The sequence below is a fragment of the Saccopteryx bilineata genome, chromosome 1, assembly GCF_036850765.1.
Source record: "Saccopteryx bilineata isolate mSacBil1 chromosome 1, mSacBil1_pri_phased_curated, whole genome shotgun sequence".
In the NCBI taxonomy this organism is placed as follows: Eukaryota; Metazoa; Chordata; class Mammalia; order Chiroptera; family Emballonuridae; genus Saccopteryx; species Saccopteryx bilineata.
In genome coordinates, this window is record NC_089490.1 from 123208166 (window position 1) to 123224415 (window position 16250).

Genomic DNA, 16250 nt, shown 5'->3' on the forward strand with positions numbered 1-16250 from the left:
TTTTAATGGGGTGACATTGATAAAGCAGGGTACATATGTTCAGAGAAAACATCTCTAGGTTAATTTGACATTTGATTATGCTGCATTCCCATCATCCCAAGTCCAATTGTTTTTTGTCACCTTCTAACTGGTTTTCTTTGTGCCCCTCCCCTCCCCCAAACTCCTTTCTCTCCTACCCCCATCCTGTAACCCCCACACTCTTGTCCATGTCTCTGAGTCTCATTTTTATGTCCCACCTATGTATGGAATCATATACTTCTTTGTTTTTTCTGATTTACTTATTATGCTCAGTATAGTGTTATCAAGGTCCATCCATGTTGCTGTAAATGATCCGATGTCATCATTTCTTATGGCTGAGTAGTATTCCATAGTATATATGTACCAAAGCTTTTTAATCCACTCGTCCACTGATGGACACTTGGGCTGTTTCTAGATCTTCACTATTGTGAACATTGCTGCCATAAATATGGGGGTGCATTTCTTCTTTTCAAACAGTGCTATGGTGTTCTTGGGTATTTCCTAAAAGTGGTATAGCTGGGTCAAAAGGCAGTTCAATTTTTAATTTCTTGAGGAATCTCTATACTGTTTTCCACAGTGGCTGCACCAGTGGGCATTCCCACCAGCAGTGCAGGAGGGTTTCCTTTTCTCCGCATCCTCGCCAGCACTTATTCTGTGTTGTTTTTATCCATTTTGAGTTTATTGTTGTGAATGGTGTAAGTTGGTGGTCTAGTTTCAATTTTTTGCAGGTAGCTGTCCAATTTTCCCAACACCATTTATTAAAGAGGCTGTCTTTACTCCATTTTATGTTCTTACCTCCTTTGTCAAATATTAGTTGTCCATAGAGCAGTGGGTTTATTTCTGGGTTCTCTGTTTTGTTCCATTGATCTATATGCCTGTTCTTATGCCAGTACCAGGCTGTTTTGAGTACAATGGCCTTATAACGTAACTTGATATCCAGAAGTGTGATACCTCCCACTATATTCTTCCATTTCAAGATTGCTGAGGCTATTGTGTTCTCTTTTGGATCCATATAAAGTTTTGGAATATATGTTCTATATCTTTGAAGTAAGTCATTGGTATTTCAATCAGTATTGCATTGAATTTATGAATTGCTTTAGGTAATATAGATATTTAATGATGTTTGTTCTTTCTAACCATGAGTATGGTATATGCTTCCACTTGTTTGTTTCTTCCCTGATTTCTTTTATCAATGTTTTATAATTTTAAGAGTAAAAGTCTTTAATCTTCCTGGTTAAATTTATTCCTAGGTACTTTATTTTTTTGGTTGCAATGATGAAGGGGATTACTTCCTTAATTTCTCTTTCTGACAGTTCCTTGTTAGTATATAAAAATGCCTCTGATTTCTGAGTATTAATTTTATATTCTGTCACCTTGCTGAATTCATTTATCAGGTCTAGTAGTTTTTTTACTGAGACTTTAGGGTTTTCTATATACAATATCATATCATCTGCAAATAATGATAGTTTAATTCTTTTCCAATTTGGATGCCTTTTATTTCTTTTTCTTGTCTAATTGCTGTGGCTAGGACTTCCAGGACTATGTTGAATAAGAGTGGTGAAAGGGGGCACCCCTGCCTTGTTCCTGATCTTAAGGGGATTGCTTTTAATTTTTGTCCACTGAGTATGATGTTGGTTGTGGGTTTGTCACAGATGGCTTTTATCATGTTGAGGTATGTTCCCTGTATTCCCACTTTGCTGAGAGTTTTGATCATGAATGAGTGCTGGATTTTATCAAATGCTTTTTCTGCATCTATTGAAATTATCAAGTGGTTTTTCTCCTTCCTTTTTTTATGTGTTGAATCACATTGATTGATTTGCAAATATTGTACCAGCCTTGCTCCCAAGAATAAATCCCACTTGATCAAGGTGTATGAATTTTTTCATATATTGCTAGATCTGGTTTGCTAATATTTGTTGAGGATTTTAGCATCTAAATTTATCAGAGATATTGGGCTATAATTTTCTTTCTTTGTGTTGTCTTTGCCTAGTTTTGGAATCAGAATTATACTCGCCTCATAAAAGAAGCTTGGAAGTCTTCCTTCTTCTTGAATTTTTTGAAATAGCTTGAGAAGGATAGGAGTTAGTTCTTCTTTGAATATTTGGTAGAATTCATTTGTGAAGGCATCAGGCTCAAGACTTTTCTTTTTTGGAAGTTTTTTGATAACTGTTTCAATCTCATTTGTTGTAATCGGTCTGTTTAGGTTTTCTGATTCTTCCAGATTAATTTTTGGAAGGTTATATGTTTCAATGAATTTGTCCATTTCATCTAGGTTGTCTAGTTTCTTGGTGTACAGTTCTTCATAGTATTTTCTTACAATATTTTGTATTTCTGTTGTGTCAGTTGTCATTTCTTCACTCTCATTTCTAATTTTATTTATTTGAGTTCTCTCTCTTTATTTCTTGTTGAGTCTGGTTAAAGGTTCATCAATCTTGTTTATCTTTTCAGAGAATCAGCTCCGGGTTTCATTGATCTTCTGTATTGTTTCTTTAGCCTCTATGTCATTTATTTCTGCTCTTATCTTTATTATTTCTACTACCTCTGGCCTTTACTTGCTGTTCTTTTTCTTGTTTTTTTTAGATGCAGGGTCAAGTTGTTTATTTGAGCTTTTTCTAGCTTCTTGAGGTATGCCTGTATTGCTATGAACTTCCCTTTCAGGACTGCTTTTGCTGTATCCCATAAATTTTGAGTTGATGTATACTCGTTATCATTTGTTTCTAGGAATTTTTAAATTTCTTCTTTGATCTCATTGTTAACCTATTTGTTATTTAATAACATGCTATTTAGTTTCCAAGTGTTTGAGTATTTTTCAGTTTTTTTGTTGTGGTTGATTTTTAGTTCCATGCCATTGTGTTCAGAGAAAGTGCTCGATATGATTTCAATCTTCTTAAATTTGTTGAGACTGCTTTTGTGCCCTAACATGTGGTCTATCCTAAAGAATGTACCATGAGCACTTGAAAAGAATGTATATTCTGCTGTTTTAGGTTGAAAGGATCTGAAGATATCTATTAAATCGAGTTGATCTAGTATGTCCTTTAAGTCTGCTGTTTCTTTGTTAATTTTCTTTCTTCAGGATCTATCTAATGATGTTAGTGGGATATTGAAATCCTCTACTATTGTAGCATTGCTGTTGATCTCACCCTTTAAATCAATCAAAGTCTGCTTTATATATTTAGGTGCTCCTATATTAGGTGCATAAATATTTATAATGGTTATATCTTCCTGTTGGATTGTTCCCTTTATCATTTTGTAGTGACTTTCTTTATCTCTTACTATAGTCTTTGTTTTAAAGTCCATTTTGTCTGATATAAGTATTGCTGCCCCACCTTTCTTGTCATTTCCATTTGCATGAAACATTTTTTTCCATCCTTTTATCTTCAGTCTACGTGCATCTTTTGTTTTAATGTGTGTCTCTTGTAGACAGCATATGTAAGAAGATGGCCTATCTTCTTATCCACACAGCTTACCTTATGTCTTTTGATTCGATCATTTAATCCATTTACATTTAAGGTTATTATTGATATATAATTGTTTATTGTCATTTTATTCTTTAAAACTGTATTCCTCTTTTGCTATATTCTTTTTCTCCTTTTATCTGTTTACAACAGGCCCCTTAGCATTTCTTGCAGCCTTGGTTTGGTTGTAGTAAATTCCTTGAGTTTTTGTTGTTGTTTTTTGTCTGGAAAGCTTTTTATTTCTCCTTTAATTTTAAATGATAGTCTTGCTGGATAAAGCAGTCTTGGTTGTAGGTTCTTTTCTGCATTACTTTGAATATTTCTTGCCATTCCCTTCTGGCCTCAAGTGTTTTTGTTGAGAAGTCGGAAGTCACCTTTATGGGGGCTCCTTTGTAGGTGATAGTCTTTTTTTCTCTAGTAACTTTTAATATTTTCTCTTTATCACTTAGCTTTGGTATTTTAATTATGATGTGTCTTGGTGTAGATTTCTTTCGGTTTCTCTTTAATGGAGTTCTCTGTGCTTCTTGAACTTGTGAGATATTTCCTGCCTTAATTGGGGGAAATTTTCAGCTATGATATGTTTGAACAAATTCTGTATCCCTTGTTCTTTCTTTTCTTCTTTAGGAACCCCTAAGATGCAGATGTTATTTCTCTTCATGTTGTCACAGAGCTCTCTAAGCGTTTTCTCAGACTTTTTGAGTCTCTTTTCTTTTTTCTGCTCTGCTTCTGGGTCTTTATTTATCTTGTCCTCTAACTCACTGATTTGATTCTCAGCTTCATCCATCCTGCTTTTAATTCCTTCCATTGTGTTCTTGATTTCTGATATTGTATTTGTCATTTCTGACTGATTATTTTTTGTTATTATAATGTCTTTTTTATATTTGCTATCTCTTTATTTAGGTGTTTGTAATGACCATCTATTGTTGTTCTAATATCTTTGAGCATCTTAATCATTATTTTAAACTCTGCATTTGATAATTTGGTTATATTTGACTCATTAATGTCCTTTTCTGGGGATTTCTCTTGATTCATTTGTGTTTCATTTCTCTGCTTTCTCATTTTGTGCTGCCTAGGGCCTTTGGGTATGGGCATTGCCAGTGCCTGCCTACAGGGGCTGTTGCTGTGGTTTCCACCTCTCCTTCACGGGAGTGGCTGTGATCACGTGCTTGGGTGTTCAAGCCTCGGTGGACTTGGCATTTGCCCCACCCCCTCAGGTGGCCTTATGCTTGGCCCCCAGGGCAGGGGTGAGCACCTTTCCTCTGCTGCGTGTCTCCGCCTATTTCCGGACTTTCTCCCGTCCTTGCAGTAGAAGCCCCCTTGTGGACAGGCTGTAAGCCTTGGCTCCACAGGCCAGGTGGGACTGCGTGCCCATGCTCAATAGCGGGACCCTGCCTGTTCTGGGCTTTTGGCTCCACCCCCATGGGAGGAGTTGGCTCCCAAGTCAGGCCTCAATCCTCAGTTCCAGGGGCGGGGCAGGGCTGTGATCCTGCACCCTTGCTCAAGGGCAGGTCTCCACCCCTTCCAGGTTTTCCACCCTTCCCCCACAGGCTGGATTGCAGGAGGCCTGCAGCTGGGCTTGACCACTTTTGTATGTCCCCTCCTCCTCAGCCAGGCAAGACTGAGCTCACACATGGGCCTCAGTTGTGGCCAGCCGGCTTCTGCCCTTGCCGACAGAACCGCACTGCCACGTCCCACCACCACCTGCACTCAGGTGAGCCCTCTGCCGTGTGGATGTGGGCACTGCAGCTCGGACCCTAACACTCACTACTGTAGTCCCGAAAGTTCCCTCCTTCTAAGCAACTCTGCTCTGAGTGCCACGGTAGAACTTGTTTAACTGGTGTCCTGCTTCCCTTTGCTGGTATTGCTGTTTCCAGGGAAAATATTCACTTCAGATTTTGGGAGGGACTCATCCCAGAGGTTAGGGCAGCTGTCTCTCAAAATGTTTCTCCCTGTGCCTCCTAGATTACACTGTCTTCCTGCTACTTCGGTCCTCTCCTCTCTCCCCATTCCCCAGAGCCCCGGGTGAGTGGTTGTGAGAGAGGTTTTCTGTGCAGTCTCTTTAAGAAGATTCATGGGTCTGAGAAATCAGTCTCTCACAAACAGTATCGTGTCTTGTTTCCAGCTAAATACTGTCCATACACCTCTTCTAGGTTCTGAGGCTGCAGGCTGCAGCTTTGTTCATGGTACTCAGGACCCTCCCCTCTCTGCTAAACTCACTTCCCGCCATGCAAATCTCTCCCAACTGCCATTCGCTCTGGGGAGCTGGACAGCCCTCTCCGTATTTCCACTTTTCCTACCAGTCTTAGTGTGGCTTCTTCAGTGTTCCTTGGTTGAAGAGTCCTCTTAGTTTAGTCCAAAGTTGGTTTTTCCAGGTGATGGTTCTTAAAATTAGTTTGTAATCCACTTTGGTTCAGGGAGGTGTAAGTTGGTACATCTGCCTACTCCATCACCATCTTTTCTCCTGTCCCATATTGCTTCTTGATTGGTGTGCTCACTTGCAAATCTTTTTACCTATGGACAGAAGGAACATTACTATGGGTGCTTAGAATACATGCAGATGAATGATAAAAAGGAGTAAAGAATGTAAATTTGTGATTGCCCACCTTGGAGAGAACCCTGATTATAAGTGGCATTTTAACAACTGGTTACCAAACTCAACAAAAAATTAGGTATCGGTTCTGTTGAACTGGTGTGAACCAGCTGAATCCCACCACTGAGTAACAGGCAGTTCTCTGTACTTTAAAGTGTTTCATTATATCTCTTCCTGTTTCTTTTCCTCTCTGAACAGAGCAAACTTAAAGCCATTAGGTGGTCAGAGCAAGGTAGATGTCCTTGGGCAATAGAGATGCAGGAACCATGAGTGGGTGATGGGTCTCAAATGAGAGGAAGAGGGCTTACAGTGGGGAGTGTGGCCTAACACAGCATATTGGATACCGAGAGTGTTGAAAAAGACATTTATGCTTGGGAGTGGTGTTTCAAAAAGCAAGTAAGGTATGGAGGGTGTCTACACATCCTAACTTGGCACAGGATGAGGAGGTCATAAATGCTGGGGAGGATTGGATATAGAGAATGGAGATTGGTTATCTACAGGGAACTGACTAAAAAAGTAAATAGATAAATGATAATGGATTCAGGTTTCTCATTGTTGGGAAATTGTTAAAAATACCAAAGTAAAATACTAGAATAAACCCTGAGATTTAGAATTAGATTGAAACAATGATTTTCAACCTTTCTCATCTCATGGCATATATAAACTTATTACTAACATTTTGTAGCATACCAAAAATACATATTTTTTTGCCAATCTGACAAAATTATTATGCATAATTTTGATTCATTCACACTAATGACTATTTTTGTGTTGGCTGTTGTCATTTTTTGATTTAACAATCTAAGGGGAAAAAATTAATGTCCTTGAGTCAGGCATTTCATGGTTTAAAAATTCTTATAGCACACCAGTTGAAAATTCCTTGATTAGAAGTATCTGTGTGAATGCATGGACTAGGTAGATAGATGGATGGATAGATAGATGATAGATAGGTAGATAGATGATAGATAGATGATAGATAGACTGATGGATAGGTAAATAGATAGATGATAGATAGATAGATAGATAGATAGATGATAGATAGATAAATAGATAGATGATAGATAGATAGATAGATAGATAGATAGATAGATAGATAGATGATAGATAGATAGACAGGGAAATATATTCGTAACCCACAAATATATGTGAATACATATGTTCTCCAGCTTTATCTGTTTGAAGTGCCTCAGGGACAGCACATCTCATAACAGTGATCACACATATATTTCAAAACCTTGGCTTTTAAATACTATTCCTCACTAAGTAGAGCAAGGATCTTTTGGGAAAAGGTTTATTCTACAGCTGTGGCAAAAGAAATACAAGATAACTTTGAAACATCTTGTGTCAGAAATCAAGGAAGTACTCAAAGAATGATGGAGACATGTTAAAAGGATGTGGAAGGCAGCATGGAAGGGTTGTTATGGATCTAGGACAGTTTGACATTATAATAAATAATACTTATAATAAATTTAACTTACTGTATAAAATTGGATACCATGAGTCCAAAACAGTTTGAAATTAATTAAAATGATACAAATGAATAAATTTAAATTTTATTGAAAAATGAGCTATTTAACCATAGCTTCAAGTACCTACACACAAAAATAGGTATTAAGAAATAAAAGAAAAAGTAACATTAAAGTGGGGAAAACTGGCAGACACCATTTTAAAGTGATCAAAATGAACAACATCCAGTGAGCCCACTGCAATTATGTACTCTTAGCCATGATGCAATAAAACAGCATCACTTTAATGATTTTCTTGTAAAGATATATAATCCATGTAAAATCATGGGGCACTTCAGATAACTCAATTTAAGAGATAGTATGTCTGGCTTTTCATCCTCAAAAGTATAAAGGGCATGAATGTTAAAACAGAGGAACTGTTCTAGAATGAAAGAACTAAAAAGACATGACAATTAAATGCAACTTGAGATTTGGGATTGAATCAATTTGTTATAAAGGACATTACTATGATAACTGGAAAATCTTGACTAAGGCCTCAGGATTAAAGGGCAACAATGCATCAACATTAATTTTCTGATTTTTTTGGTTGCATTGTGGCTTTGTGGGAGAATGTCATTATTTGTAGGAAATACACATTAAAGTATGAAAGGTAATGGGCCTTATGTCAATGACTTATTCTTCAATGGTTTTGCAAAAAGAAATGATGTTTTCACTATTTTTGCAACTCTTTGTAAGTGTGTGAGACTTTCAAAATTCAATAAATTATTTTAAAATAAAGCTTTGCTTATAGTCACTGCTTTAACTAATATGTCAGTTCTGACCCACGGTTATCACCAGCTTAATACGTACATATCAGAGCTCACAGAAGGAGATCAGAGTATGAGGATAAACAAAGCAAAGAAAGGAAAAAGGCAGAAACCAGAATTCCATTAATCACTACTCAGGACACTCTGAATTAAGAGTTTTTCTACTAATCCCTTAATGTATAGGAATTTATAGTAACTGGTATTTATTCTATAAAAATATAGTTAAACTGTTCCAAATTTATTTAATAGTGAAGGTTTATTCTTCTCAACTTATTTCTTTTATTGAATTCTTGAAGTTTTATATTTAGATGTCAAATGGCAGGGAATCAATGGATCTTGTTTTTGATGAGCAACAGATAACATGACTTCACAGAATGATCTCTGAGTAGGGAAAATTATTGTCAGTGGTTCAAACCATTGAATTTGATGGAAGCCCAATCTGCTTTATTTATGAAGCTTGTGAAACTTAAGATAGGAATTTAAGTGAAATGCAATTTCATTAACTGGGGGGGGGGCAATTCACTGCCAACTCATGCTACTTTTTAAAATTTCAACATTGTCCAATTAGGTCATTTTAAAATTAATTATGGGGGTGACATTGGTTAATAAGATTTTTATAGGTTTCGAGTGTACAATTCTATAATATATCATCTGTATATTGCATTGTATATCCACCATCCAAAGTCAAAACTTTTTTTGTCACTGTATATTTAACCTATTTTACTACCCCTTAGCTCATTTCCCTATGGTGAGTTTTTGTTTGTTCATTTGTTGCTTTGTTTTACATCGCACATATGAGTGAAATAATATGGTTCTTAACTTTTTCTTTCTGATATTTTACCTGGCATGATATTCTCAAGGTCCAACCATATTGTTGCAAATGGCAATATTTCATCTGTGCTTATGGCTGAGTAGTATTCCATTGTATATATGTACCACAACTTCTCATACCAATTATTTAATAAAGGGAATTTTGTTTGTTTCCATGTCTTGGTCATTGTAAATAGTGCTGCAATGAACACAGGGAGTGCATATATCCTTGCAAATAAATGTTTTAAATTTTTTCAGGTAGATCCTAGAAGAGAGGTTGCTGGATCAGAGAGTACCTTTATTGTAAATTTTTTGAGGAACCTCCATACTGTCTTTCATAGTGGCTGTACCAGTTTACATTTCTATCAGCAGTGAATGAAGGTTACTTTTTTTTTTACAACCTATCCAACACTTGGATCAAAGATCTAAATCTAAAACCTGAAACAATTAACTACATAGAAGAAAACTTAGGTACTAAACTTATGCACCTTGGTCTTAGAGAAGATTTTATGAATTTGACCCCAAGGCATTAGAAGTAGAAGCAAAAAGAAATGAATGGGACTATATCAAACTAGAATGTTTCTTCCCGTCGAACAAAACTGTCAATAAAACAAAAATGCAATCAATCAAACAAGAGAAGATAATTGGAAACAACAGCTTTACAAATATTAACCCAACCAGGAGTTAATATTCAAAATATATAAAGAACTCAAAGAACTTAACACCAAAAAAACAAATAATCCAATAAAAAAAATGAACAGAAGTCCTGAACAGTCACTTCTTCCAAGAAGACATAACAAATGACCAACAGATATATGAAAATAATGCTCAACTTCACTAGCTATTAAGGAAATACATATCAAGAGTGCAATGAGATACCACCTTGCCCCTCTTAGAATAGTTATTATCAACAAGATAGGCAATAGCAATTTAGTCTACTTTTAATCAGCGGAAAAAGCACAACACATACACATATAAAATATATACACACTATGTATATTTAGAAGAAAAATGGAGTCAAGGGACTCTTGAATTACTTAACTGTCAAATTTAAGTTAAAAATAAAACATTTTTCTAATTTTTACTTTGCAATATTTACAAATTTAAAATAGTGATTTTTATATAATTTTACTTCTAATGCAGCAAATTTAGATGTCTTGGAAATTTAATCTATATTATATTCTATATTAGCTGTTGCTAAACCATTGTCCTTGAAAAGTAAATTTATCTTAAGTATTTCCTTTTCATTTTCAAATACCTTCTGTATAAAAATAGGCTTCTCTTCATGGTTCATTTTAAAAAGACAAATACTAATACGAGTTTTCAGAAATATGCGAGATAAAAGTGTACACATATGAAGTCACTGATATCTATACCCACAGTTTAGTGTTTCTTACACTAAAAGAAAAAGTAAAATTAGGTCCAATGTAATTTAATCTACAATGTAGAATATAATGAAGTAACTATTGTATTTTTTAAATTTTATGTGGTTTATTAATAAGTGAACATTTTCCTTTAAAGGAAACTGCATTTAAAGGAGAAAAATGCTTTTTTTTTCCCACATGGAACTCAAATGCAGAATACTAATTTTACCAAAGGTGCTAGGTAGTTGTAGACACCCCCACATCTTTAACCTATAAGTGGAATTTATCATTTTAACAGATCCTTCATAAATATGGAATCAGGCTATTATCTTGATAATTTGCCACTTTTCTATAAATACAGAGATATGATAATCACCACTAGAACTATTTAATAAAATTCAAAAATAAATAAATAATGAATAAGTCTTCTATCAGTCATTAAAATTCAGAAAACAAAGCAAAATATATTTAGCCATTATCCTTTTGATGAATTTGGCTCTCTGCCTTCAAACCACTACCAATTTCAGCTGGCATATATAAGGAGCATTTTTGAATACTGCCCAGTGTGCAATGAACTGAACTGGAGACACTAGTCAATAATAGCCCATTAGCATTATCCAAAAGAAGAAGCAAATTAAGCATTAAATATTTTAAACAATATAAAGTTGACTTGCAAAATAGAAAAACCAAAAAATTTTAAGTGAAGTTCAGCATGTCTTATAATTCTAGTTTTGTTTTAAAACTGGGAGGAGAAATTATTCATAAATATGTGAATATAATACATTCATATAATTATATATCAGTTGCTATAAATTCTTGTGTAAGTATTGCAGGATGGTATGACATTTATCATTGTAAGGTGACATGACCACTAAAAAAAGCTAGTATATTCTCAGGTTGCATTAGTGTTAGAGGGTTGAGTTTATGTGAATGAATTCCACTCTACATTATTCTCAAGCCCACATATGTAATATTGTGTTTAAGCACTGACTTTAGAAATATTAATTTTATTCTTGTTATGTTAGGGGACTTCATTAATTAAATGTATTTCTGAACATTTATCAGGTACCCACCTAATAGGGAACAGGACCTGTGATGATTCTTGCAGTACAGTTATGAATAAGACATTGTCTTTAGTGGCCCAAAATAAATATACAATTTAAAAATCACAATAAGACAATTCAATTAAAAAAATTAAAATCACAGTAAGGGTATGGTGATGCTCAGGGCTGTGTGTTACAGAAACATAAAGAAGAGCATCCAACTAGCTTTGCGGATCAAGGAAGAATTTCCAATGAAAAGAACACCTTTTTCAAAAAGCTTTCCTGAAACTGCCTTATGCATATTAGATTCTGGCACTCTATCTCTCCTTTCAGCCAGATTTTGCAGTTTAAAATTTTATGTGTATTTGGGAGTATTTTTTAATTTAACGTCTCCCCTCTTTAATTTGAAGCACCAGAACCACACCTGTTTTGTATACCATTGTCTGTCCATCCCTTGGAACCAATGTAGCATGTGTTTAATGACTGATGAGTGAAAGGGATGATGTCTAAGTTTAAACTCCAAAAGAAAGTAGAAGTGTGTTCAGAAAAGAAGGAAAGGGATCCATTTCTAACAGGTGATCCAAAGGCAGTAGTGGGAGAAGAGTCATAGCAGATTTAGGAACAAAGAAAAACCCAGTAAGGCTGAAAACAGCAAATGGGGGTGGGTTGAAGGACATGAGGAAAGGAAAAGTTACAAGAGTTGAGGCTGAAGAATTCAGCAGGAGCTAGAGGTTAGATTCTGGAGAGCCTTGAAAAATAATTAAGAGCAGCTATGTATAGTGCTTAGCATAATATCTCACACATAGTAAACAAAATAAAAATATCCTTTTATTATTAAGAATTTATTCTTTCATTTTTATATTATAGATTAAATCATATCAGGGCCTTTGCAGTGATTGTTACTTCTGTCAGTCTGCTCTTCCCTCAAACATTTAATGTCTTAATTTCTCTCTTCATTCTAGTCTCTTAAAATACTACCTTCATCACTAATGCTAATACTCATAACTTTGATAAAATATATGTACTGGGGTAGGCTAATTATGGCTTCCAAAGATATGGACACATCCTAATGTACTTATTTGGGTAAAGTTCCTTAAAGGTGTGATTAAATTAAGGACTTTGATTTGAGTAGATTATCCTGGATTATCTCGGTGGGCCTTAAACATCATAACAAGTATCCTTAAAAAAGAAATACAGAGTTAGGAACCAGCACACACAGAGGGGAAGATAATGTAAAAACTGAGGCAAAGATTTAAGTGATGAACCCTCAATCATCCACCAGAAGCCAGAAGATGCAAGCAACGGATTTCTCCCCTAACATTTCTGGTGTGAGCACAGCCCTGCTGACACCTTGATTTTGGACTTGTAACCTCCAGAACTGTAAGAATAAATTTCTGGATTTTTTGAGATACTGAATTTAATTGCAAATAAAATGCCCTTTGTTGTTTTTTTGTTTTGTTTTGTTTTTTTCATTTTTCTTAAGCTGGAAACCGGGAGGCAGTCAGACAGACTCCTGCATGCGCCCGACCGAGATCCACCCTGCATGTCCACCAGGGGGCGATGCTCTGCCCCTCTGGGGCGTCGCTCTGCTGCATCCAGAGCCATTCTAGAGCCTGAGGCAGAGGTTACAGAGCCATCCCCAGCGCCCGGGGCCATCTTTGCTCCAATGGAGCCTCGCTGCGGGAGGGGAAGAGAGAGACAGAGAGGAAGGAGAGGGGGAGGAGTGGAGAAGCAGATGGGCGCCTCTCCTGTGTGCCCTGGCCGGGAATCGAACCCAAGACTCCTGCACGCCAGGCCGACACTCTACCGCTGAGCCAACCGGCCAGGGCCTAAAATGCCCTTTGTAATAGCAGCAATAGGAAACTAACACACATATCAAATATTCTATTTACCTTGTGAACCCTGAGGGAAGCAAAAGAGACACAACTAAGGAAGATTCCTGGTGGCCAACTGGGCTAAAATACAGTAAAAAAGAAAAAAAAAAGCAGCATTTAGTATCTATTTCTGCCAAGAAACCTCTCACACTAACTGCACTCCACAGAGAAGCCTGCACTGTGTTTCTACCATCTGAGCCAGCTCTTATAAAGAAGTACTTGAAATTCTATTTCAACTAATAGGATTGAAGCTTTCCCCACCCAATCAGAGCTGCACATCCCTGGCCAATTAGAGCGTCTCTATTATGACGTATCAGGATACTGACATCTGAACCAATCAAACTGTGAAGACTTTGGAGTCCTCATTTGTGAGGACTTTTGTCCTTATAAGCCAGCTCCTCTATGGCTCCAAAAGCACACTTTCCTTTTCAGTGAAGAATGGATGAAGCAGTGTCTCCCTGACTGAGCTATAAAACATGGAAGATCGCCAGAGGGAATCAGACTGGCACAGAGAGTGGAGCAGACCATGGAGCAGCAGAGCAGAGCTGTTTAATCAAAGAGAGGCCTGGGACCAGGGCCACCTCACAGCCATGCTTTAGTACAGTTGAGGAATTTTTCACTGAATCAAGTTTCCTTCTTCACCAAACCTCAAATTGGGATTCTTATTGGTGCTAAATCTGTGCCAACAACTATTGGTTGATAACTATTGTTTTTATTCCATAGCATTTATTATCTGCTATAATATTTCATTACTTGTTTGTATGTGGTTGTCAATCATGTGTTACTAGAATGTAAGCATCTTTTTTTTTTAAGTGATCTACCAAGCAACCCCTGTTTGAGGCCAATACTCAAAACAATAGAGCTACTAGCTGTGAGAGAGAAAGAGAGAGAGAAAGGGAAGGGAAGAGGAGAAGCAGATGGTCACTTCTCGAGTGTGCCCTGCCAGGGGATCAAACCCAGGATGTCCATACACCAGGCCAATGTTCTACCCACTGAGACAGCACGACAGAGCTGAATGTAAGCATCTTAATGACAGGAAGTTTTTGTTTTCTATTCCCATCCTGGCAGAATAGTTCTCAAAGATTTTTTGTTGTTTTTGTTGTTGTTGATTTTTTTTTTTTTTTTGTGAGAGGGAGAAAAGGAAAAAGGAAAGAAAGAAGAGAGGAAAGGAGGGAAGGAGAAAGAAATTAAGAACTGGTTCTTAAATTTTTCAAGGTAGAAAAGGGATACCATTCCAATAAGAAGACTTGTCTTGTTCTGAGTGCAGTGATTATATGGAGAGAAAAATTAAATGTATTCAGAGTGTAAGGTCGGTGGATAATGGAGGATGGTCGCCTGGGGAACTCAGACCCTCCCACTTTGGCTAGGACCTCCCACAATCAAGCCCACCAAAGGAAGTTTCCCAGGAACCATTTGGAAAGAAGCGATCGTCTGCCAGCCAGTGAAATTTCACCACGTCATAGTAGCTCCACTTCCCTAGAGGGACCCTTTAAATATCTCCCACGTGGTTTAATCCATGCAACTTCTCTGGCCTCCATCTTTCCTTGGGGCCAGGGAACCTTGCCGGGCGGGATATGCACTCTGTACTCAATAAAGCCGTTTATTATTCCACACTTTGCGGCTCCAGCCCCATTCCTTCCTTCTCGGTGGGGAAAAATACCTTACATTTTTGGTGCCGAAAACCCGGAAGGAGTTAGAAGTCCACAAGGACCGCTCCTTTCCTCTCCCCTCTGAGAAAGAACCAGGATCTCCGAACTTACACCCACTTCGGTGCACGGTGTGGTAAGTCCCCTGCCTCCAGCATTCCTCTCAGTTCTTGATTCCAAGACTCCCTGTCCAAAACCGTAGCTACGTCAGGGAACTCTTTTCCATCCGAGTGAGCGTGTGCTTGTGGACACCTCCCCAAGCACATCCACTTTCATCCATGGCTGGACCTTGAGTTTTTAGGACGCTAATGCTCAGGTCTGACCACTCCAAGAACTGAGCGTGGCTGTGAGGGCACAGGAATTTCCCTCCCTAAGGAAGAAGAAACTGTTCTTCTTCTCCGCTGTGGCCAGGCCACAGAACCCACTCAATTAGCCTCCTGAAGGAACTTTTGGTGTTAACACCCTCACCAATTTAACTATCGCCAAAAAAGCTGAGAACTAATTGGAGATCTCTTACATTCATGGCCTCTAATTATTTGCACAACCGTCCTTAATCTCTGTGCTGCCTGTTCCACCGCACAGGCATTTTTCTGGCCAGAGAAAGCTCACCTAAAACCTCCACTCCTTATCTTTCCTTCTCCACGGACTCCAAACTCTCTCCCCCCTCCCTTCACAAAAACCTGTTTCTTATTCGCAATCTACTACCATCTCTTTCTCCTCCCCTGCTGGCCAGGGGCCCCTCCCTTCACTTTGTTCTCTAGTCCTGCCTCCATCAGGCTTTTCTCAGCCTGGCATTGGCTCTTACACCGGTTTTCAGGAAGTCCAACCCCAATTTTCTTACAGGAAGTTCCTGCCCTATCCTGCCTTTGGCTCCAGTATTTTTCCTGCCGGATCTGGGTGCTGGGCTCCACAAGAGCTCCCCCTCCTTATTCCTAATCCCCCAAACCCCTAACTGGAACCTGTGAACATGGCATTTAAAGTTTTTAACAGTCCCAACTAGTAAAAACAGGCCTGTTCGCCAGGCCCCCATGCAGCAGAAGGTAACGCTCCAAACCCCGACTCTTATGGCAACCCTGAGACCAGCAGAGCCACCAGCAGCTTGCTTTAAGTGTGGCAAGCAGGACCACTGGTCCCGGCAGGGCCCCTGCCTGTGGCTGCCTACTGAGCCCTGCCCTGAC